At 35.2% G+C, this 24,757-nt stretch overlaps 1 protein-coding gene across 1 annotated transcript in view; it reads left to right on the forward strand.

Annotated features, from left to right (window-relative positions):
* The window catches only part of LOC101320699 (uncharacterized), a 104,848-nt gene that overhangs the window by 46,298 nt on the left and 33,793 nt on the right, over positions 1-24,757 (forward strand). The gene's annotated exons all lie outside the window — the stretch shown is intronic.

Genomic DNA, 24,757 nt, shown 5'->3' on the forward strand with positions numbered 1-24,757 from the left:
TGGCTATTCAAGGTCTTTTCTGTTTCCATACAAATTGTAAAAATTTTTGTTCTAATTCTGTGAAAAATGCCATTGGTCATTTGATAGGGACTGCATTGAATCTGTAGAGTGCTTTGGGTAGTATAGTCATCTTCACAATATTGATTCTTCCAATGCAAGAACATGGTATATCCCTCCATCTGTTTGTGTCATCTTTTATTAGTATCTTACAGTTTTCTGATTACAGGTCTTTTGCCTCCTTAGGTAGATTTATTCCTAGGTATTTTTTTTCTTTTTGATGTGATGGTAAATGGGATTGTTTCCTTGAATACATTTTTTAAAGGAAACAAGAGGTAAATATCTGATGTTAATGAAATGGGAAACAAAAAATTCTAAACTCAAAGTCTGATTGTTTGAATGACTGGATCAATAAGCTTAAAAAGAGATAGCAAAAAATATATTTTAGAAGGTAAAGAATGTCAGCTATAATAAGAAAAATATTAAATATTATGTGAAACAAATTAGAAATCCTAAAGGAAATTGTTGATATCCTAGCAAAGAATAACCAAATTTGACCCAAGACATACTAGTACTTAAGCTGGCTATTATAGTTGAAAATAGAAGGGTTCAAAATTAATCTTTTAAATAAGGATTTGGAACAGATTTTTCCAAAACTGTGTTCCAACTTTCTGGTAAAGTACAGTTAATATAATGTTATTTCAGTGATCCATAACATAAATATATGCAATATCCAGTCAATATTAGAAAACTAATATATAAATTTAATAGCACAATTGATAATACTAAATAAGAAAAATGCTTATATTTTGCTTATGGCTATAAATGTAAGTATTTTAATCAAACATTAGCAAATAATTTATGAAACAATATCCTATTATTTTATTAGGATAAGCTTCTAGTAAGACCCCAAAATACAGTGGCTCAAAAACAATAAATGTTTATTACTCTTGTTTTAAATGGTGCAGTTGCAAATGGCTCCTCTAGTGACACAGCAGAGCACGACAGTTATGCCCTCCATAACACATGGCTTTCGGGGTTTACCAGCTATTGCTATTTGCAGCTAGTGGAACAAAGAAAGAGAAAATCAAGGACAGGAATCTTGGTTTTTAATGAGTTCAACTAAAAGTTAAACACGTCGTAGTTTATTACCCTGAATTCTGCCATAAAAACACAGTTAGCTGAGGGAGGAATGATAAACTGTAGTGTTTGGTCTCACAGCCATTTTCACAACATAAACAGTGGATTCTATTACAAAAAAAAAAAATAGATACTAGATACTGTGAAAATTATTTTCTGTTGCAAAAACTGAGTAGATTTTATTACAGAAAAGCAAGGGAGGTTTAAAATCTATTAAAATAATTTATCACATCCTCAAATTGTGAGTACGGAAAACACAAGCCATGTTGACTTCATGACTAAGCATCTTATATGGGCCTTTAGTGCAAAAAGCAATCTTACTATATTTTACCAAACCATTCACTCTCTACTCCCATAGGTTGCTATTTTATAGTTTGTACTCTCTTCCAAATCCTCCAACACTTTCTTTCATTGCAAATATTGATAACCTTGCTCTTTGTTTCATTGAGAAAATATATGAGAAGGAAACGCTCATTCTTTGTGAGCAATCCCTCAACTACATGCAACTAACTGTACCACATGTGCTGCACTCTTTTCCCATTACAGTGTATGAACTGACCATGTTCCTCAAGGGCAGCAATTCTGCTAGCCTTGAGTACTATGCCCTTTTAATTATTATCTTATTATTCAACATCATCACATTTTACTTCTCTGTAGGACCCATTCCAACAGCAAGAGAACATGCTATTATCATTTTCCAACTAACAAAATAAGTCCTCCTTTTAATCCAATTGCTTTTAATTACATTTCTCTCTTCTCCTTTATAGCAAAACTCCTCTTTCTCTAGAGCTAACCCTGTCAAGTCTAGAGTCAACCTTCTGTCACTAGTACACTAGTGAGTCAACCTGTGATCTCAGCATCACTTACCCTGGTCATCAATATTTATTTTATTTTAATAAATTCTTTATTTTAATTTAATGAATTCTTTATTTTAATAAATTCTCAGCAGCATTTGATACAGTAGATCTCTCCTTCCATTTTAAAATACTTTCTTCATTTCCCTTTTGAATTTCCATTTTCTCCTGATTTTCCTTATAGCCACTAGATATTCCAACTTAATTCTCTTTGCCAGATCCTTCCTTCACCCACTTTGAAATACTTTTCTTTGTAGTTCTATGTCCTGCTATCTTTTCTGTCTATATGGTCTCTCTGGATTATATCATCCAGCCTCATAGCTTTAAATACTATCTATATAGGATTACTCAACTCTAAATCTTATTGGCTTCCAGACTTATATATGCAACTGCCTATCCAATAACTCCCCTTGGATTTCTAATAGGCATATAATCCCAAAACTAAACTTTACATTTTTTTTCAAACTTTCTTCTTCACCCACGTTCCCAAGGCCAATGAATGATATTGTTGTCTGTTTACTCAGGTTTTGACTGAACCAAAATTTTAGAATCATCCTTCATTCCTTTCTTTCACCTCATCAACTATCAGCATATCTTGTTGGTTCTGCCTTCAAAACCTGATAACTCACCAATATCCCCTCTTCTGCAAACTTGGAATTTGTTGATATCATCATAACCTCTTCCTCAAATACTGCAGTGGTCTTCCAACTGGTCTTCTGGCTTTTGTTCTTACTAACTCATAATAAAGCAAACTGATCAGATAAATCAGAATCTTTACTTCCTTAAAGATGGATTATTTGGGAGTAGACTAATGCACCTATGTTATCAACTAGAAAAAAACAGGCAAAATACCAAAAAAATAATTTGAAGCCATCAAAAATACCTTGAAGTAAGGAAGACTAGATAATCTAATATTCCAGAAAAGTAAAATTTTCATGTTAGTAGATTGCAGACACTTTTCTAGAGAAGCTGTTACCAATTCTTGGTATGAGAATAAAGCTCTAGCAGAGAGTCACTTTTGGGAGACAAAGAAACAAGTAGATATGTTTTTCTTCTTTATTAAAGTTACTTCCCATTTACAGTTATTACAGAATTACTGACTATATTCCCTGTGTTGTACAATACATCCTTGAGCCCATCTTATACCCAATAGTTTGTACCTCCCACCCCCACCCCTGTACTGCCCCTCCCCCCCACTGGTAACCACTAGTTTGTTCTTTACATCTGCGAGTCATATATCACATATATTTGGAATCTAAAAAATACAACAAACTAGTGAATATAAAAAAAGAAGCATTCTCCAGGATAGATCATATCTTGGGTCACAAATCAAGCCTTGGTAAATTTAAGAAAATTGAAATTGTATCAAGTATCTTTTCTGACCACAACGCCATGAGACTAGATATCAATTACAGGAAAAGATCTGTAAAAAATACAAACACATGGAGGCTAAACAATACACTACTTAATAATGAAGTGATCACTGAAGAAATCAAAGAGGAAATCAAAAAATACCTAGAAAAAAATGACAATGGAGACACAACGACCCAAAACCTGTGGGATGCAGCAAAAGCAGTTCTAAGGGGGAAGTTTATAGCAATACAAGCCCACCTTAAGAAGCAGGAAACATCTCGAATAAACAACCTAACCTTGCACCTCAAGCAATTAGAGAAAGAAGAACAAAAAAACCCCAAAGCTAGCAGAAGGAAAGAAATCATAAAAATCAGATCAGAAATAAATGAAAAAGAAATGAAGGAAACAATAGCAAAGATCAATAAAACTAAAAGCTGGTTCTTTGAGAAGATAAACAAAATAGATAAACCACTAGCCAGACTCATTAAGAAAAAAAGGGAGAAGACTCAAATCAATAGAATTAGAAATGAAAAAGGAGAGGTAACAACTGACACTGCAGAAATAAAAAGGATCATGAGAGATTACTACAAGCAACTCTATGCCAATAAAATGGACAATCTGGAAGAAATGGACAAATTCCTAGAAATGCACAACCTGCCAAGACTGAATCAGGAAGAAATAGAAAATATGAACAGACCAATCACAAGCACTGAAATTGAAACTGTGATTAAAAATCTTCCAACAAAGAAAAGCCCAGGACCAGATGGCTTCACAGGCGAATTCTATCAAACATTTAGAGAAGAGCTAACACCTATCCTTCTCAAACTCTTCCAAAATATAGCAGAGGGAGGAACACTCCCAAACTCCTTCTACGAGGCCACCATCACCTTGATACCAAAACCAGACAAGGATGTCACAAAGAAAGAAAACTACAGGCCAATATCACTGATGAACATAGATGCAAAAATCCTCAACAAAATACTAGCAAATAGAATCCAACAGCACATTAAAAGGATCATACACCATGATCAAGTGGGGTTTATTCCAGGAATGCAAGGATTCTTCAATATACGCAAATCTATCAATGTGATAAACCATATTAACAAACTGAAGGAGAAAAACCATATGATCATCTCAATAGATGCAGAGAAAGCTTTTGACAAAATTCAACACCCATTTATGATAAAAACCCTGCAGAAAGTAGGCATAGAGGGAACTTTCCTCAACATAATAAAGGCCATATATGACAAGCCCACAGCAAACATCATCCTCAATGGTGAAAAACTGAAAGCATTTCCACTAAGATCAGGAACAAGACAAGGTTGCCCACTCTCACCACTCTTATTCAACATAGTTTTGGAAGTTTTAGCCACAGCAATCAGAGAAGAAAAGGAAATAAAAGGAATCCAAATCGGAAAAGAAGAAGTAAAGCTGTCACTGTTTGCAGATGACATGATCCTATACATAGAGAACCCTAAAGATGCTACCAGAAAACTACTAGAGCTAATCAATGAATTTGGTAAAGTGGCAGGATACAAAATTAATGCACAGAAATCTCTGGCATTCCTATATACTAATGATGAAAAATCTGAAAGTGAAATCAAGAAAACACTCCCATTTACCATTGCAACAAAAAGAATAAAATATCTAGGAATAAACCTACCTAAGGAGACAAAAGATCTGTATGCAGAAAATTATAAGACACTGATGAAAGAAATTAAAGATGATACAAATAGATGGAGAGATATACCATGTTCTTGGATTGGAAGAATCAACATTGTGAAAATGACTCTACTACCGAAAGCAATCTATAGATTCAATGCAATCCCTATCAAACTACCACTGGCATTTTTCACAGAACTAGAACAAAAAATTTTGCAATTTGTATGGAAACACAAAAGACCCCGAATAGCCAAAGCAATCTTGAGAACGAAAGAAGGAACTGGAGGAATCAGGCTCCCAGACTTCAGACTATACTACAAAGCTACAGTTATCAAAACGGTATGGTACTGGCACAAAAACAGAAAGATAGATCAATGGAACAGGATAGAAAGCCCAGAGATAAACCCACGCACATATGGTCACCTTATCTTTGACAAAGGAGGCAGAAATGTACTGTGGAGAAAGGACAGCCTATTCAATAAGTGGTGCTGGGAAAACTGGACAGCTACATGTAAAAGTATGAAGTTAGATCACTCCCTAACACCATACACAAAAATAAGCTCAAAATGGATTAAAGACCTAAATGTAAGGCCAGAAACTATCAAACTCTTAGAGGAAAACATAGGCAGAACACTCTATGACATAAATCACAGCAAGATTCTTTCTGACCCACCTCCTAGAGTAATGGAAATAAAAACAAGAGTAAACAAATGGGACCTAATGAAACTTAAAAGCTTTTGCGCAGCAAAGGAAACCATAAAGAAGACCAAAAGACAACCCTCAGAATGGGAGAAAATATTTGCAAATGAAGCAACTGACAAAGGATTGATCTCCAAAATTTATAAGCAGCTCATGCAGCTTAATAACAAAAAAACAAACAACCTAATCCAAAAATGGGCAGAAGACCTAAATAGACATTTCTCCAAAGAAGATATACAGAGTGCCAACAAACACATGAAAGAATGCTCAACATCACTAATCATGAGAGAAATGCAAATCAAAACTACAATGAGATATCATCTCACACCAGTCAGAATGGCCATCATCAAAAAATCTAGAAACAATAAATGCTGGAGAGGGTGTGGAGAAAAGGGAACCCTCTTACACTGTTGGTGGGAATGTAAATTGATACAGCCACTGTGGAGAACAGTATGGAGGTTCCTTAAAAAGCTACAAATAGAACTACCATATGACCCAGCAATCCCACTACTGGGCATATACCCTGAGAAAACCATAATTCAAAAAGAGTCATGTACCAAAATGTTCATTGCAGCTCTATTTAGAATAGCCCAGAGATGGAAACAACCTAAGTGTCCATCATCGGATGAATGGATAAAGAAGATGTGGCACATATATACAATGGAATATTACTCAGCCATAAAAAGAGACAAAATTGAGCTATTTGTAATGAGGTGGATAGACCTAGAGTCTGTCATACAGAGTGAAGTAAGTCAGAAAGAGAGAGACAAATACCGTATGCTAACACATATATATGGAATTTAAAAAAAAAATGTCATGAAAAACCTAGGGGTGAAACAGGAATAAAGACACAGACTTACTAGAGAATGGACTTGAGGCTATGGGGAGGGGGAAGTGTAAACGGTGACAAAGCGATAAGGAGGCATGGACATATATACACTACCAAACGTAAGGTAGATAGCTAGTGGGAAGCAGCCGCATAGCACAGGGAGATCAGCTCGGTGCTTTGTGACCGCCTGGAGGGGTGGGATAGGGAGGGTGGGAGGGAGGGAGACGCAAGCGGGAAGAGATATGGGAATATATGTATATATATAACTGATTCATTTTGTTGTGAAGCTGAAACTAACATACCATTGTAAAGCAATTATACTCCAATAAAGATGTTAAAAAAAAAAAAACCTAAAAAAAAAAAAAGAAGCAGACAAGTGGATATTTTGAATGTTGTGAAAATAAAGAGATAAAATTAGAGACATAAGGTGATCAAATATAAATCGAAGGTTAATAGAAGATATCCAAACCAAATAGAGAGAAAAAATAGAAAATACAGAAGAGTATATGACAGCCAAGTATGAAACTTTCAAAAATATCTATCTCATACTCATGATTTATTCTCCTCCTACCCCATGAATGTCCTTGCTTTTCTTGAAAATTACGAGATTCCTCACCATAATTTAAAACTTTTGAATGTTTACTTTCTTCTTTAATGTCAAGAAAACTACAAGGATATTGACTATTGTTATTATTGTTTATCTCTGTTTAGGATATACTAATGAATGCAGTCAGCCAAAAACAAGAATAATTTATACAAATATTAGCATATCAAAGAAAATTATCTCCTTTCATGATCATATGCTTATATACCTAGAAAGCCTGCAACAGATAAAAAAATTCTATGATTATTAAAAGAATTTGTCATACAAAATAAAGAACTCAATAACTTATCTTCTAAACTAGCACAATTCATACATTTTATTTATAGAGGAAATATTAAGCAATGGCCCATACTATGCTAGGTACTTTTTTAGGTACCTGCAAAACATCAGTGAACAAAATATATAAAGATCCCAGGCTCCTTGCAACTCACACTTTAGGGCTTGGAATCAATAGAAATAATGAATAAATTATAGCATACGTGAGAAAGTGAAAATTGTCAGAAAAAGGAAATTTAGAAGTGGATTGTTCCAAGCAGAATAATAATTATATCACTTCCCTACAATTCATCTTCTGTATTCAGGTATTAAGAGACCTTTCGGAAATGAAATGTGGCTACATCAGTCATTTGCTCAGAGCCCTTCCTCAGCTTTCAAGTTGTTAGCATGACCTAAATGGTGCGTCATGATTTTGCTTCAGTCTACATAATCAGAGTCATCTCTAACTACTATCTGCAATTGATGAGACACCTTGGAGATACTGAAATCCTTCTTTCTCTTTTTAAATTATTCTGTTACCTTTTAGACTAGATAGCTCATATTTGAACTACAACATCCTGCTGAGATTTATTATCCTGAAACCTTTTGTGATCTTTCCCAAATAGAGTTAATCAATCTTTATTTCATCTATGATATACACATATATAATTATATGCATTTTATGCAGTCATTTAACTGACTATATAGCAATTATATATTTACATAATATATAATTGTGATGACATTGCCATTTTTATGTACATATTATACTGTTTCCTTTTCTAGGTAGTGAGCAACTTGAGGACTAAGACATTGCCACTTTTATCAGTTTTTTATCCTACAAAAATAGAAGACGTTTGGTATAATGCAATTATTTCAACATATGTTTGAGTAAATGATAGGTAAATGGAAATAACATGAAAAAATAATTTTTTTAATATTTATTTATTTGTCTGTGTCAGGTCTTAGTTGCGGCATGCAGGATCTTCATTGTGGCATGAGGGATCTTTCATTGTGGCCTGCGGGCTTCTCTCTAGTTGTGGTGCATGGGCTCTAAAGCGTGTAGGCTTTGTTGCCCTGCAGCATGTGGGACCTTAGTTCCCTGACCAGGGATCGTACTCACTTCCCCTGCATTGGAAGATGGATTTTTAACCACTGGACCACCAGGGAAGTCCTGAAAAAATGACTTTAACTATGGACTATGAAAGCTTCTTTTCAAAAGGTCATCTGTATTTATTCAGAGAACACCAAGTATATTATACGAATGAAAAATAGAAAATGAAAATGCTATTATTGAATCAATTACCTACAGCTTTTTTTGGTTTGACTGTGTTTTCCTTAGCATGGTATGGCACATAGTGCTAAGTAAATATTTTTTAAAGGAAATAATTTAATTATGCAGATGACTATATGACAGTTTACAAGGCTTTAGAAGGTATATAGCATTAGCAAGTAACAAAAATTTTAAACCAAGAGCTCATATTTTCAATAGCACGTAGTATTTATGAATGTAATATTAGAAAATTTCTTAAAATTTCATGAGGTGTTGACATTAGATGCAGGTGAATTATCCCATATACATAATATTTATAATTTTTTGTACAGAAAACAAATGGTCTGATTCGATTTAATATAAAAACTAGAAATATGATGAAAAAATGTTCACAGAATGAAGTCTCAATATCCAGTCACACTTACGTCTCATGCAAAGGTTAGGGAAAGTATCCTTATTTTCAAAATAAAATATTCAAATTTTTGTTTCCGTCAATATAAGTGGCAGAAATTTTAAAATTGCGTGTTATATTGTAGATTCTCAGTATATCAAAATTTTGGTCAAAGAAATATTTTTAAATATGTATTTGAGAATTATATGAAATATTTTACAAATAGATGGAAATTAAGTAACCTCTATTTATATAATGGTTATATTTATTAAAAGCATTATTTATATATTTATGAGAAATGACACAAGTGTTCTCAAAAATATAACTGTAATGATTAAAACTATTTGATTAGTGTGGAGACAAATTTTACTACTTATAAATTCATTCCATTTACCCCTTTTAGCAATTTCTTAATTAATCATAGTGTGCAAATTTATTGAAACTTTTCTCACACATGAAAGCTACTAACAGCATCACTCCTTTACATTTCTTTCAATTTTAGAATGAGATAATTATATCATCCTCTGAAATGATGGCTTAAGAAATCAATTTTATCTTGTCACTTTCCTAGGGAAGCTGCAGTAGGAAAAAATTACTTCATAATAGAAATATACAGAAATTCTTCCAGTAGAGTATATTATGTCATATTTATAGCCTTTTATTTTAGGCATGTGAAACCTTCCATGTATTCTATAAAACATTTTGTACTGTTTAACTTGTGTGACTTGCAATTAATCTCAGTGTAACAGAATAGCAGGAAATATTTCTGAGGTTTAAAATTGTTTTCTTTTCCCAATTTTCCTTACAGTGTGTAATATGGAAGTGTCATAAGAAAATTAGTTTTCCTAAAATTATAATGCAATATTCTTGCTACTCCTGGCACTTTAGTAGCAAGTTGTTCTTCTGTAGGTTTCTTTCAAAGTTATAATTGTAGTGAGGTGATCATTTTACTCTAACAGTAAACTGTATTTTTATTGCTGTCATCAGATGTAGTCTACTGCCTTATGGGGTATCTCACTGCTCCTTTACTGACCACTCAAGCTCAGCATGTTTCAAAATTTCATTCTCTAATAGTCATGGGATTTAGTCAAACCATTTCTCTGAGCCTCAGTTTCTTACATGTGAAATCAATAATTATCCTAGTTGAGTTCTCATCTTTCTCCTAGCCCTTAAATTATATGAGGTTTTGTTTTATTTTCAGTCTGGACTCCCCCAAGACAAGCTCCTCCTTATGTCTTCTTGAAATGACACCACCATTTATCCAGGTATTAACACTTAAATTCAAAGTGTACCCTTTTTTTATCCTTACTACTTCATACACACACACACACACACACACACACACACACACACAATTCATATGTATCTTATTCTTTTTCATGTCTGTTCTCTTCCCTATTCTCTTCTCATTTTTGTCATTCAGTTTAGACCTTCATTAACTTGATCCTGAATTCCCGGCATGTCTTCGAAATTATACTCCTTTCTAGGCTCTTCCTCTTCAAGTCATCCTTCTCATAAGTCTGTCAGAACAGCTCCAGTCATAGTCAAATGAATTGCTGACCCCTGTGCATACCAAGTTAACTGTAAATGTAATAACATCTAACATTCAAGATGTCCAACCCTAGTTTTGCTTATCACAAAACCACATAAAACTCTGGTCCAAGTGAACTGAACAATGTATTTATCTTTAAAATAACTTTTTGTGGGGTTCTATTATTTGTTTGCTTAGTTTTATTTCCTTTTTTTTACTTTACCTCTAGATATTCCATTCCATGGAATTCTTCCTTGTCTCATGAAAGGGGATGCTCTTTATGAAAGTACTACCCAGTTGCCATGATGATTTTGTAATCCAGAGTAGGAGCAGAGAGAAACTTAAACCAACTCAGTAATCTTTTCATACAAGAAAACTGAGTATCAAGAGAGGGGAACAAGATAACAGAGTAGGAAGATCCTGGGCTTGCCTCTTCCCATGATGCACCAAAACTATAACTGTACATAGAGCAACTCTCTCTGAGAATGACCCGAAGACTAGCAAAAAAGATTTTCCACAACTAAGGAAGTAAAGAAAAAGCCCATGAGACAGGTGGGAGGGACTGAGACACAGTCTGGCTGGCACCCACACCCCACACAGGGTGACCTACAGGTGGGAGGGAGATCACAGCCACGGAGGTCCTCCCTGAGGACTCTGGGATCTGAACCCTACTTTGGGCTCCCCAGCCTGGGGAACCTGCACCCAGGAAGACAAGCCCCCATTACATTTTGCTTTGAAAACCAGCAGGGCTTATGTCTGGGAGAGCCAGAGTGCTATAGGAAACCAAGATTCTGCTCGTAAAGGGCACTCACAAAAACTCATTCACTCCAAGTCCCAGAGCAGAGGCAGTAGTTTGAAAAGTGCCTGGGTCATATGTAAAGGAGATTCATTGGCTAATTTTAGGGCATGTGTCAGAGGGACAGGGAACTGTTGGAACTTTTGCCAGGGTCAGAGGTGCTGGTGGGCACCATTTTTTTTCTTTTGCTTAACTTCTACATAGATGGTCCAGCACTCTGAGGGGTGATCACTTCTGAATCTATGCATCTACCTTACTGGCACTGCTTACCCTGCCCTGGTGTTCACCTGCAGACACACCCCAGCCAGCGGTCCTCCAAAGCAGCCTCCAACCACCCCGCCACAACCAGTAGGTAGCCTTGGCCAGCACCAGGGCCTGTCTAAATTGGCTCTCACCCTGGGGGGCTGGCCCTGCACAGTAGAGGACCTACAGTGGTTGCAGCTATGCCTTACAGCCGGCCATGTCAAGACCAACCCCACACACTAGCACACCTGCAGCAGTTGCAGTCCGGCTACAACAGAAGGACACACACAACCCACATAGGGTACAATCTCAGAGCACCTGGCTCTGACGAACAGAGTAGACTGTGCTACTGGACCCCACAGGACAACTTCTAAATAAAGCCACTCCTTTAAGACCAGGAGACATGACCAATCTACTTAATACATAAAAAGAAACCCAGAGAGTTAGGCAAATGCAGAGACAAAGGAATATGTTCCAAATGAAAGAACAAGGTAAAACATCAGAAAAAGAACTAAACAAAATGGAGATAAGCAATGTATCAGATAAAGAGTTCAAAGAAATGGTCATAAAGAGCTTGCTGAACTCAGGAGAAGAATGGAAGAACACAGTGAGAATTTCAACAATAAGATAGAAAGTATGAAAAAAGAACCAATCAGCTGAAGAATACAATAACTGAAATGTAGACTACAATAGAGGAAATCAACAGCAGATTAGATGATGCAGAAGAACAGATCAGTGATCTAGAAAACAGGATAGTGGAAACCACAGCTTAGAACAGTTTTTTAAGAAGTTTGTAATGATAGAGACCTACCTCAGGAAACAAGAAAAATCTCAAAAAAAAAAAAACAAAAAACTAACATTACGCCAAAAGGAATTAGAAAAGGAAGAACAAACAAAACCCAAAGTCAGCAGAAAGAAGGAAATAATAAAGATCAGAGGGGAAATAAATAAAATAGAGACAAAAAATAGAAAAGATCAATGAAACCCAGAGCTGTTTTTTTTTGAAAAGATAATCAAAATTGATAAACCTTTAGCCAGATTCATCAAAAGAAAAAAAAAGGAGGGCCAAATAAATAAAAGCAGAAATGAAAGAGAAGTTACAACCAACGCCATAGAAATACAAAGGATTATAAAAGTTTACTATAAGAATTATACATCAACAAATTAGACAACCTAAAAGACATGGACACTTTCTAGAAACATACAATCTTCCAAAACTGAACCAGGAAGAAATAGAAAATATGAAAGAAAAATTACTAGTAATGAAATTGAATCAGTAATCAAAATACTCCCAACAAAAGTTGAGGACCAGATGGCTTCATAGGTGAATTCTACCAAACAGTCAAGATACAGTTAATACCTATCCTTCTCAAACTATCCCAAAAAATTGAAGAGGAAGACACACTTCCATATTCATTCTACAAGGCAAGCATTACCCTAATACCAAAGCCAAACAAGACACTACAAAAAAGAAAAGTAAAGGCCAATATCACTGATGAACACAAATGCAAAAATCTTCAACAAAATGTTAGCAAACCAAATTCAACAAAATATAAAAAGATTGTACAATATGATCAAGTGGGATTTTTTTCAGGAATGCAAGGATGATTTAATATTCCCAAATTGATCAACCTGGATACTCCACATTAACAAAACAAAGGATAAAAATCATATGGTCTTCTCAATAGATTCAGAAAAAGCTTTTGACAAAATTCTACATTCATTAATGATAAGAACTCAACAAATTGTACGTAGAAGGAACACACATCAACATAATAAAGGCCATATATGACAAACCTAACATCATAGTCAATGGTGAATTGCTGAAAGCTTTTCCTCTAAGATCAGGAACAAGACAAACATGCCCACTCTCACCACTTTTATCAACATAGTATTGCAATCAGACAAGAAAAGTAAATAAGACACATAGCACAGGGAGATCAGCTTGGTGCTTTGTGACCACCTAGAAGGGTGAGATAGGGAAGGTGGGAGGGAGATGCAAGAGGGAGGAGATATGGGGATATATGTATATGTATAGCTGATTCACTTTGTTATAAAGCAGAAACTAACACACCATTGTAAAGCAATTATACTCCAATGAAGATGTTAAAAGAAAAAATAAAGTAAATAAGAGGTGTCCACAATGGAAAGTAAGAAGTCACTATTTGCAGATGGTATAATACTATATATAGAAAACCATAAAGATGCCACCAAAAAAACTATTAGAACCAATAAATGACTTCAGTAAAGTTGTAGGATACAAAATTAATAAATAGAAATCTGTTGCATTTCTATTCACCAATAACAATCTGTCAGAAAGAGAAATTAAGAATATAATCCCATTTACAATTGCATCAAAAAATACCTAGGAATAAATTTAACCAAGGAGGCGAAAGATTTGTACTCTGAAAACTATAAGAAATTAATGAAAGAAATGAAAGATTACACGAACAGATGGAAAGGTATATTGTGATCACGATCGGAAGAATTAATATCGCTAAAATGTCATACTAACCAAAGAAGTCTACAGATTCAGTGAAATCCCTGTGAAATATAAATGGCATTTTTCACAGAACTAGAAAAAATAATTTTAAAATTTATATAGAAACACAAAAGGTCCCAAATAGCCAAAACAATCTTGAAAACAAAACAAAACAAAAACAAACTTGGGCTATCATGCTGCCTTGTTTCAAGTACACTACAAAGCTATGGTAATCAATTCAAATATACTACAAAGCTATGGTAATCTTGTGCTTGTGATACCAGCACAAGAACAGATGCATAGACCAATGGAACAGAATAGAGAACCCAGAAGTAAACCCACACTTATATGGTCAATTAATCTACAGTAAACAAGGCAAGACTATGCAGTGGGGAAAAGACAACCTCTTCTATAAATGGTGTTGAAAAAACTGGACAACTACATGTACAAGAATGAAAACAGACCACTTTCTTACACCATGTAAAAAAGTACACTCAAAATGGATTAAAGACTTAAACATTAGTCCAAAACCATAAAACTCCTAGAAGAAAATATAGGCACTAGACTCCTTGTAATCTGTCTTAGTAATATTTTTTGGATCTCTCTCCTCAGGCAAGGGAAACAAAAGCAAAAATAAACAAATAGGACTACATCAGGCTAAAACATATTTTAGATAGTGAAGGAAACCATCAACAAAATGAAAAGGCAACCTGCTGAATGGGAGAGGATATTTTCAAATGATATATCTGATGAGTTAATATTCAAAATATGGAAAGGACTCATACAACACAATATTAAAATAAACAAATAACCCAATCTTTTTAAAAAAGTGAACAAGACTTGAACAGACATTTTTCAATGAAAACACACATATGGCCAACAGACACATGAAAAGATGCTTGATATCACTAAACATCATGGAAATGCAAATCAAAACCACAGTGAGATGTCACCTCACACCTCTCAAAATGGCTATCATCAAAAAGACAACAAATAACAAGTGTCAGCAAGGATGTGGAGAAAAGGGCACCATCATGCACTGTTGGTGGGAATGTAAATGGTACAGCCACTATGGAAAATAGTATGGAGGTTCCTCAAAAAGTTAAAAATAGAACTACCATACGATCCAGCAATTCCTCTTCTGGGTATTTACCCTAAGAAAACAAAAACACTTAATTAGAAATCATATATGCTCCCCTATGTCCATTGCAGCATTATTTACAATATATGATATCTATGTCTATATATCTATATCTATGCCTACAAATAGTCATCTTTTGAAGAATAATAGTAAAACATGATACCCTTTTTTTTCCACAAACATGCTAAATACCATTGAAATGAATGACTAAGATTATTTCATATAGTGTGTATAATTGCAGAACTAGCTTAATTAAGTTTGAAAAACATGACACGATTGGAGTAGTGTGATATTTAGTTGAATTATTAAATTTATTTTACCAGTTCTGCATGAAGTCAGGATGTATTCATACTTAAGCTACCTGCTTAGGATCTCATTTGATATTTGAATATTGCCCAGATAGTCAACATTCTATTTATTGTTTTCAAAGAAAAGTTCTCACCTCTAAGCAAAGTTGCAATTTAACTCTGACTTTATTGAAACAAAAAGAAAACATACACACACATACACACACACACACACAATCTTCCACACACATTTTTGTAGAGACATCTAAATTCTCTATTATCTTTCTTTGTGTATGTTATAAAACACATACAGAATATCTATATGTAACTGATTGTTTTATTTTATCATTTGGCATTCTTAAATATCTTTGATTTTTTAAAATATATATTCTGGGCATGATTTAATATTAATAGATTTTTTGGAAAATTGTATATTATGTAAGAATTCTGAGAATCACAACAGTAGAACAACAAAAAAAACTTAGCCAAGAAAAATAGCAATAGATGTAAAGAGTTTGAAGCAATAGATGTAAAGAGTTTGAAAAATAGCAATAGATGTAAGCATTTTTAAACAATGAAAACTCAGGTATTCTGCATGACCAAAGCTAGGAAAAGATGATCATTTTTATTAAAAGATGTATAAAATTCTTTGTGGGGACCAATAATAAAAATACACAAAGATGTATAAAATTCTTTGTGGTCTATATTCAAATGTGTCCTGGTATTTTACTTCATGTACCCAGATTCAATGGGAAATTAGAGATTGGCTCTGGACCATGCACAACGATGTCAATGCATTCAGTAAAATGAAAAAAAAAATCACCTAATTAAGGAAAAATACCATCACTCAAATTGGTCATTTTTTATTGTGTGGGAAAGTATTGAGATAATTATATGAAATTCCCAAGTAAACAAAATACTTCATCATTGTGAAGGCATCATCAGTGTAAGTAAAATATCAACTGGAAAAATTAGTCTCTCATATGAACATTGGACTTTCCAATTCTGGCACTTATAAGTGACTTTTACTAAGTCATTTAAGTTCTCTCATACTCAGTTACCTCATTTTTAGAATGAAATACCTAAATCAAAGAGTGGTTGTAGGGCTTCCCTGGTGGCGCAGTGCTTGAGAGTAAGCCTGTGCTCTGCAACGGGAGAGGCCACAACAGTGAGAGGCCCGCGTATTGCAAAAAAAAAAAAAAAAAAAAAAAAAAGAGTGGTTATAAGTTTAAAGTGAAATAAATTGATTTCAAGTGGACATGGAATCTACCACATAGCAGAAACTTCCTCTTCCCTCTCCAGTCCAGTGCCTCTTAGTCAAACACATGATTTGACTAAAACACATTCCTATGGCTTTTATGGCTTTACTATCTATGCCATTGGAGAGCATCACAGTGTTTAAAGAATTCAGAGAAGTGGACTTCCCTGGTGGTGCATTGGTTCAGAATCTGCCTGCCAATTCAGGGGACGTGGGTTCGAGCCCTGGTCCGGGAAGATCCCACATGCCACGGAGCACCTAGGCCCGTGTGCAACAACTACTGAGCCTGTGCTTTAAAGCCCATGAGCCACAACTTCTGAGCCCACATGCCACAACTACTGAAGCCTGTGCACCCTAGTGCCCATGCTCCACAACAAGAGAAGCCACTGTGATGAGAAGCCCGCGACTAGAGAAAGACCGCACACAGCGATGAATACCCAACACAGCCAAAAATAAAAATAAATAAATTTTTTTAAAAAAAGGAATTCAGAGAAGCAATACATAATAGAAAACAACCGAATTTGATGCTGGAATTCAGCGTGAATTAAATATACTTTATATGATTAATCTAATTCATATAGTGCATCAAATATCTTGTTGTGTTTAACATAAAAAAATCCTAAAGTCCATAAGCACACACACAGTTTTTAAAGTTCTGTATTGAGAATGATGTGAATTAAATTCACCACATGGAAGATTCATTCAATAACAAGCCAAAATTAATTAGGGAGTGTATATTATGTGTCAGGGACAGTACTAAGATGTAAAAGATATAATAACAAATAATTATGCTTATGCTATTACATGACAAGGAATAATAATCTAAATTTACAGGATGTTACATTACTATGTGTGAGGGGGACTGTGGCACCGGGCAGGGTTGTCACTAGCCCATATGATATGCCCTTGTGTAAGTGAGAAAAGGGTACCTCTTCCTCCATGCAGACTCATTCCTGAGCCAGGGAGTAAGGCTTGGTGATCTGAGTGCCAACTGGATTTTACCTCCTAATTGTCTCCTTGGTCAAGATCTTTGTACAATACATACAAAGTACAACAGAGCTTTGTGGACCTAGATCAGAGATTGTAACCCAGTTTTGTTTTGATGAAAGCATTAAAGATTTTGCCTCTATGCTAACCAGCAAATTAGTGGATGGAAAGTTCAAACTATGAATACAGGCAGTGAAGAAAACATTGCAAAGAGGGGTGTGAGCAGCAATGGCAGAACTGTCACTCTACACTCTTAGTTTTGGTATTGCTTCCCTCCTCTGACAGGGTAATGGGTTTCCTATCAGCCTAAGTCCAGGAAAATTTTGATGCAAGCAAATTATTCCCCTTCCCCATCATTGTGGTTTCTTCCTGAGTCCACTGATTGCCTGATGATTCACATTCTCTCCACATCTCAGTCCCTAAATTTATGGTTTTCAAATTATTTTTACCTGACTAAATCTTTCCTCAAAATATTCAGTAAGACTTTCCAAATAAAGTAAATGTGGAAAAGCTAGCCCATAATCCCACTTGTTTATTTATCTGCTCCCCTGTCCCCAGGTACCTCTGGGACATCACCAGGGCACCTTGGACAGAAACACGCTGCTCCAGAACTGTCAAGATTCTCTTTATTTGTTCCACAAAAGATCCATCTATCTCCTATTTCTCTCAGACTCTGACTTTCTCTTGGGAGATCTAAAAATATATATTTAAGCTCAATGGTTAATGGTTTCTCCCTACCTATGCATTATTTTTTTTTTAAGTTTCCAATACCTTAACCAGAAAGAGTAAATCAAGTGCCATGGGGGAAAAAAGTCATTATATATCTTTTCATTGTATGTCTTTTCATAAGGAGCTAATTCTGATCCTATTTAGAAGTGCTTTTCTTTAATCCTGTCCTAAGGACATTAGTAAAATTCTCAGGCCTGTGATTGATCAAGTTAGTTAATATCTTCAAGTCTGAATTTCCTTAACTACAAGTGGATTTAATGATATCTGTCTATCTAGTGGGACTGTCATAAAGCCAGCACACAGTACGTAGAAGAGGCCTAGTACAAGGCTCTCAGGAAAAAGTAGTAATTATTATTGTGGGATGGTAACAAGAATGGGTTCATTAAATATCCTTCCCATTGGAGGTAAAACATTTCCTCATGAACTAAAATAACATGCATTGGGTAGGAAAATCATGGACAGTAGTCGAGATACTCATTGACTCCAAGATTGCCACTTACCCAAGAACCATGAAGTCTTATGACTAGGAAGACATTTTGTTCTCTCCTAAGACAGCTCTGCTTAGAGGAGACTTGAGAAGGCAGTGATACGAGAGGTATTTTTACAAATATTTAGGCAGGCATGACCTTAAAAGAAATATGTTAAGAAACAACATGTATTAGAAGGTGACTTCCAAAGTTCATGGCCCTTTCAGAAAACTGTGCTTTTTGCAAGGTCGTGTAATCTTATGGAAAATAAAACTACCTTCAGGAACACAAGAATAAGCAATATTTTGGAAATAAGAAACATTACTCACTACTATTCCCTTTCTCGAACCACATAATATGTTTCTCTAACATATAACATGTTTCCCAAAGTTCAGATAAAATATTTTTTGAGTAATTAATCCATTCCAAAAGTGATGTGAACATTTTATGCTGTCTTTCTGGATACAATGGTAATCAGCAGCTATTCTATAACTTAACTTTGGCAGGTTTTGTTTTCTTTTCATTGTCATTATAATGGTGACACAATCAAAATTCACATCTGGGAATGACTGAACTACTTTGCAATGAAGAAGTTGTACTTCCAGGAAGTACAAGTAACAGACTTTTTTTTTTCTTTTAATCTCTAAGAAGAGGAAATAAGCTATTTCAATTTCCAGTGGGATGTTAGCAAGGAAATCCTGAATATGTTAGGCAGATTCTTCTTTTTGTTCATTTTGGTTGCTTTCTCCTCTTATGCAACTAATTGAACACATAGATTAATTTCCACTTTCATGCTTTAGAAAATAAATAAAATATTTTGTTGTTAACCTGTTAACTCTCATTTATTTGGTACTCTGCAAAGTTTAATCAGTGTGATGTTCTTTTGGTTGTGGATGGGTATATATTAGTAAATTGAAGGACAAAGGCATTTGCAAAGAAATATTCCAGGAGGAGTTTATGAATAGCCAGCAATTTGAGGCAACTAGTTAATTGGGAAGCATGTGCATGTGGTAGAATTAAGAAAAACAGAGCTGGTGTTAAGAGACCTAAATTCTAGCGGTTGTACCCTTAACTAAGCTCAAGTAGTCTCCTTCTGGTGTTTCTATAACACTTATGTTACACCTTTTATAGTTGTCCCACAGTTCCTAGACATTCTACTCTGTTTTTTCAGTCTTATTTTCTGATTGCTTTCAGTTTGGGAGGTTTCTACTGAGATATCCTCAAGGCCCTTAGGAGGGATTGGATGGCTAGATCCAGCTGAAGTTGGCTATTTCCCTTCCTCCAGGTCAGCTGGCTCTGATAAAACTCCATTAGATTAGGCTCTAGTTAAAACTGGTTTCTCCTGAGGGCAGCCCTTGTTAAGAGCAGAGTGCTACGCCACATTTCAAAATGGCTCTTTTTCTCCTCTGCCTGCCAGAAACGGGAGATTTTTCTCTGATACTCATTGTGAGGACCTCGTCGAGCTCCTGGAGGTAAAAGTTACAAATACGTGGAGGGGACCCACTATAACTGGGTCCCCAGGAGTCTTTAACCCTCAGACTTGTCTGCCTGGAACCTCCTTCAATTCAGTTGCGGTTCAGGTTTCCCTGCTTCAACAGCGGTTCCTGCCAAGGGTTCAGCTCCAGAGTCTCTGCTCTGGTAAGTTGTGATTTTTCTGTATTCACTCCATCTCGGGGGGGCAGGGGTTTGCCCTGTGACTTTACTTCTCTAAAGGATCTAAGAGAGTTGTTGACTTGTTTGTTTGTTTGGTGTTTACTTGTTAGAACATAGTGGTGATTTCCAAGGCTCTTGTGTGTGGTACTAAAGACTGGAAGTTCAAATATCCTCTGGTGGTCTCAATTGCCTCACCAGTTAAATAGAGAATGAACTAGTTTTTCATACCCTGATTTAGTTCAATGGAGATGGAAAGCTATTCTTAAAAAGTTACAGCATTCCTATTTTGCTTACGTTTTTTTCTTTTCTAACCCAAGAATTACTCAAACCTTACTCAACAGTTGCTGAAAAGTTCTAGTTTTGCTTTCAACACAGTATTTCTTAATTTGTTTCTACAGTAAATATTCTATATTTATAGGCAGCCAACTTTTGCTTGTCTCTTAAACCAGAGAAGTTTGTGATTCTATTATTTACATTTATTCAACTTGTTTTGTAGCTCTGGGGAGCTAGATATAACCATAACTTACATAGGTTTAGCACTTTACAAGGTACTGGGTGCTTGATAAGGGCTAGAAGTGACAGTAATAATGGACTGACCCAACGTTTTTGGTAAACAATTATTTTTTAACCATATACTTCTTTGAGTTAACCATAACTTTCAGACAATTTAAATGCAATATTTACATTAAAACATATGTCAACAACAGTCTTGTAATGTGGGCTAAATATTGATTAGGAAAAGGGCAGTAGTGTAGATAATTGTTTTTTTAAATTAAAACTACACAGGGCTTCCCTGGTGGCGAAGTGGTTGAGAGTCCGCCTGCCGACGCAGGGGACACGGGTTCGTGCCCCGGTCCGGGAAGATCCCACATGCCGCGGAGCCGCTGGGCCCGTGAGCCATGGCCGCTGAGCCTGCGCGTCCGGAGCCTGTGCTCCGCAACGGGAGAGGCCACAACAGTGAGAGGCCCGCGTACCGCAAAAAAAAAAAAAAAAATTAAAGCTACACGGAGTTTATAATGGAGTGATCCTTTCACCTGCCAATATGCAGTAAGTAGATTGAAATACACTTTTAAGTAAAACCACTCCTTATTGAAAGACATATGCTAAAATATATAGTCTGAAACACCTCCTATATATTTCCATAGTCCTTCATATGTTGCAAACATTATGTTACCAAATTAAATTATATGGACCCCCACTTGGGCCGTAGCTCAGCCGAGGGCCCCTGCCTTGGTGGGGAAGGTTCTTTTTCTATTTGAGTTCACATACCCAAAAATGAAACAGAAGCTGACACTGAAGGAGCACAAGCTTTATTCAGTGGCCAAAGAACAGAGCAGCAGGAACTTAGTTCACAAATCAACTTTTTGCCTTAATGGTGAGAGAGATTTGCTTTTAAGGAGCAAGGACGATGAGGAGTGGAATGGGACTAATGATGGGGAGGCACATGCTTTAGTTTTCCGGGAAAGAGACATGGCTTTCATGGAAATATGGTGTGCCACCCCTTTTCTATTCTTCTTTGGTCTGTGACTTCTGGTCATGGCCACACGAGGTGTGCCATGGAGTGCTTAATGTAGTAGAATCAGTGTAGAATGAGACGGGGAACTGTTGGAGGTCAGATTTATTGCCATCTTGGTTTCAGCTGGTTCTATTCAGTTTCAGTTTTTCTCATAGCTTCCTTTCTTTGTGTCTAGACACTGTGACTTAGAGACATATGTTAGTTCCTGTTCAAGGGAGCAGTTGGTGGATTTTGAGCAGGAGTCTGGTGGCGACTCTAGTAACAATAATTGACTTGTTTTCTCAACACTTTCCCCTTACTGCTTATGATACATTGTGCTCCCCTGATTAGAGCATTTTAGTAAAAAAAAAGACACAAGTATATTCTTCTAATGATGTCCCCACAGTTCTAAGCTAGTAACACATGTTCGTGTGCCTGCAATATTTGGGTGGATGCCATGAAAGTGAATTTATTTAACCGTTATTAACAGATTTTGTTAAACCTCACAATTTATGGTTTAATGTTGTTTCTTTCCCATAAGAGATTTCTACAGTGCAAATACAGAGGTAAAATCATTTATTTTCAGTGAGATAGACTGACTTTACTGGTTAATGTGCTTTTATTTCAACAGTAAACTATCATTTTAGTCAATTAACTTTTTGTCCTTTGTTCAAAGTCCAGAAATGGTAAGAAATTACTTTGTCACTGTATCCAATCTGAGAATTTCTCTGAAGTTGTAATTACTATAGTGAGAATTTTAGATTTATTGCACTTTACCTATTTTGAAGAGGCAACATGGTATCTAGTACAAGTGGAATTTTCTGTAATGGATTTTATCAGGTGGTCAAGACCTTTTTAAAGTAATAGAACTAAGGTCTTAGTGTTCATCTGATACAAATAACTGCACTGAAAGGAAAAGCTGTTTTGATTAATACTCTTTTACAAATGCAGCAAGATTGTACTTTTACGGTAAATGCAAAAGCTAAAGATGGAGTCTGAATGTGCAATTGTAATGAGAATTTAGCATATACCCTAATTCAGGCATTCTGCATTTCACAGCTATTTCAACTAATTCTAAACTGGTTTATTGCCACTAAAATTCATCATAAATCACATAGTAATTTCAAATAATTAGTATGCCTACTAAGCATCTGGAAGATTTTGAAAGCTTGCATCAGGGGTCCAGACTCCTGCACTTGGCATTCATGGATAAAAGTCTGTTCCTCGGACTCTCTAAACTTTTCTCCTGTGGTCTTCATAAAGTGACCTACTCTGTCATTTAGCTCGCTGGAAATGTCATACTTATTCCTCCTTAGTTACTTAAATATTACCCTTCCTTCAAAATTCAGCTTAAGTTTGTCCTATCCTCTGTAATTCCTTACTGGTGACCTCAAAGCACACTGAACTCCAGTATAATTTCTCATCTTGATCAATCTTATTTGGCTTTTATTTTATGCATCCTTAGATGCTTAGGTTGCAGCAAAGGTTGCATACACTTGTCAGTAATCCCAAGTCTATTATTGATGATACTAGTGGGGGAATAAAACCCAAGATATTAAAAATGCACTATACAATAGAATAAATGGCATTTATTTTTTGTCTCTTGCTTAACTCGAAACTGATGGATTTTCATAATAATAACATTATTACATAATGATAACCATTAGTGAAGCTAAAGAAACTTAATTCAAACAGAAACATTGTTAGTGTTTACTGAAGAAGAGCATATAGAGAGCTGAACAACCAAAAAAATTAATGATGAAGATTTGAGTCCCTGCTGGTTCAATAGTTAACATAAACACTTTAAAAGCAGTCCAGAGAAGGGTGTTTCTGAGCATAATGAAGACACCAAGCTGAAATAGGTAAGTACTTTAAAATAGGCATAGCAGGGCTATCAGCTATTTTAAGAACTAAAATAGAATGGTCCATTTTATGGCTATGTTGATCTTTATTTCTTAGTTGTATAACATACTCTTCACTTAATAAAGATGAAAAACTCCATGTCTTGCAAAATAATTATTTTCATATTAATAATAGTAATTATTAATTCAGTGCAATTTGTAAAATAGAATCTTAAATTCCAAAGTTGCTTGGAAATAGGCAAAATGACTTTAATATCAATCATATCATATTAACAAAAATAATATAAAGAAAATGTATAAATAATATACATTTAAAATTTTATAATGAAATATGACTGATAGTACTTTCAAAATATATTTTTAAATATTCAGGAAATATTTAATAAATGTTAATAACTGCTGTTTTTGTGAATTATATGAAAAGCAATATTTCACATAATCCATCTCATAAACTTATAAAGATGAACATAATATTTTTATGCAATTACGTGATACCTTAGGGATTATGAGGCATCTAACTGAGCTTCAAAGGAACGTGATCAAAAGCAGTTACAGGAGAATCATGAAATATGATCCATTTAGATCATCAGATGAGAGCATTCCAGTTTATAGGAATAGTTTAATCAAAATTAGGCCAAGCAAACACATAATATGTGATCATAAGGTATGAGAAATTATGGACAATAATAAGCATAATTAAGGAAAAGCCCAAATAGAAAGATGTTCGCATCCAGGGAATGGTATTTTAGCATATTGAAATAAATAGTGG

Source organism: Tursiops truncatus, chromosome 1, assembly GCF_011762595.2.
Source record: "Tursiops truncatus isolate mTurTru1 chromosome 1, mTurTru1.mat.Y, whole genome shotgun sequence".
Taxonomy (NCBI): domain Eukaryota; kingdom Metazoa; phylum Chordata; class Mammalia; order Artiodactyla; family Delphinidae; genus Tursiops; species Tursiops truncatus.